Source organism: the organism of the source record quoted next, unplaced genomic scaffold (assembly GCF_019419815.1).
Source record: "Pyrus x bretschneideri cultivar Hongxiangsu unplaced genomic scaffold, Pyrus_bretschneideri_v1 Contig64, whole genome shotgun sequence".
Taxonomy (NCBI): domain Eukaryota; kingdom Viridiplantae; phylum Streptophyta; class Magnoliopsida; order Rosales; family Rosaceae; genus Pyrus; species Pyrus x bretschneideri.
Window position 1 is genome coordinate 657,045 of NW_025999803.1, and position 2,102 is coordinate 659,146.

The following is a 2,102-nucleotide window of genomic DNA, read 5'->3' on the forward strand; positions in this document are numbered from 1 at the left end:
ATCAAATCATATTGCAAGCATGTACATGGTTTCGAATTACCCCCTAGCTAACTAGGGGGATTTAGCCTCTCATGTTCACAAAAAGAGAATTACAAATGAATTTAAACATGAAGCATAAAGGATTGATTACACCTAGAACGCCCAATGAATCCACTTGAATTTCTGTGCGTCCAAGCTCCTCTTTCTCCTTTCCTTATTGCGGCAGAGATGGTCTAGGGAATTTCTGGATGGTTTTCTGGGTTAGGGATGGATTTAGGGAGGTTGGGTGGTGCGGCAAGGTTGGTAGATGGTGTGTGAAGGTGTGGAAGGTGGTGGAGAGTGGTGGAGAGTGGTGGAGATGGCACGGCAAGGTTTGGAAAAATGGCTGGAATGGTTAGTTTTTGGGTTATGGTGGTTGCGGCACAAGGGAGAGAATTAGGGTTATGGTGGCTACGGATGGAATAGAATGGGAGAGAATGGCGGGAATGGTGGCTGGTTGTTTGATGGAATGAGAGAATTCGGCTAGGGTGAAATATGTGTATGTTGGTGGCTGAAAATTATGAATGAATGGATGAGATTCTAGGGTGAATTAAAGGGTGTGGCTGAGATGGATTTAGAAAGCTTTAGGGTGAAATATGGATGGGGGCTTGCGGCTGCAAGGGAATTAGGTTAAATGGCTGATGGAATTGCACGGTTTTAGGGAGGAAAAATGGGAAAGATTGGCTGAATCCCTAGGGTTATGGAATGCACGGGTTGATATGTGAATGTGGCTGATGAGTGTGTGCGGATGGAAGGAGTTAGGATTATTAGGGTGGTGGTTGAATGAATATGGAATGAATGAGAGGGGGGTCACAGCTTAGGGAATTAATTGGAGAGAGTGGCTGAATGAATTTCTGAATATAAGTGAATACAAAGGGTGCGGCTAGGTTGTAAAACTAGGGTTATTAGGGTGAATGGCTGAGATTAGAACTAGAAGGCTTAGGATTGATGGATGGTGGATGGGAGAATGCGGCTGCTAGGTAATCATGTGATGGAATGCACGGCTTTGGGGTTTTGTTTAGGGTTTATGAATGAATGGCTGAGATGGTTTGATGCATGAATGGATGGTGGACGGTTTATGGTGAATTAGGTTGACTAGGGTAAAATAAAAAGGGTTAAAATCTGAATGAAATGAATACTAAAGCTAGGGTGCGGCTGCAAGACTAAAAGCTAGGGTTTAATGCATAACTTGAGCCCAAAATGCCCCCCCTTGCACGGCAAGGAAAAGGACTTGGGCTAAAGCCCACGGCATTGGGTGTTAAGGGCCCTAGGGTGCGGCTGATTAAGTGGGCTAGGATTAGGGTTTAGGTCATCTAAAAGCCCAAAGCCAAGAATAGAAACTCACGACAATGGAAACCTCCAAGAATAGAAACTTCCAACTTTAGAAACTTTGGTTGCCAATTCCGACTTCTTTGCTCTTCACTTTCATTTCTTCATTTCTTAAGCTCCTTTGACCTTCAACCTCGTCCATTCCTCGTGCTCCATTTGCATACACCACATTCCAGCTCAGTTTTGCTCCAAAAGCTCTAAATTGCATCATTTCATGTAATATGTCCTTTAAACCTGAAAACACATGAAAGTAGCTTAAAAGACTACTTTAACGAAGAAAACATAACAAAAATGCATAAGAACTAGCTAACTAAGGCGCATGAATATGCTCCTATCAGATTGGGAAAAACATGGAAGTTTATGTTGATGATATATTAGTCAAAAGCAAACATGCTGACCAACACATTGCCAACTTGTCTGAAACCTTCTCCATCCTGAAGAAGTATCGAATGAGGTTGAACCCTAACAAATGCGCTTTCGGTGTGGGCTCTGGAAAATTCTTGGGCTTCATGATTAGCCAACGAGGCATTGAAGCTAACCCCGAGAAGATCAAAGCAATCATGGACATGAAAGAACCAGTAACCTCAAAAGACATCCAGAGCCTTACTGGCAAGGTGGCAGCCTTGACCAGGTTCATCTCTAAGGCCACAGACAAATGCGCTCCTTTTTTCAAAGCAATTAAGGGAAGTAAGAAGTATATTACGTGGACCGATAAATGTGCCGAAGCATTTAAGAACCTCAAGAAGTACATGAGT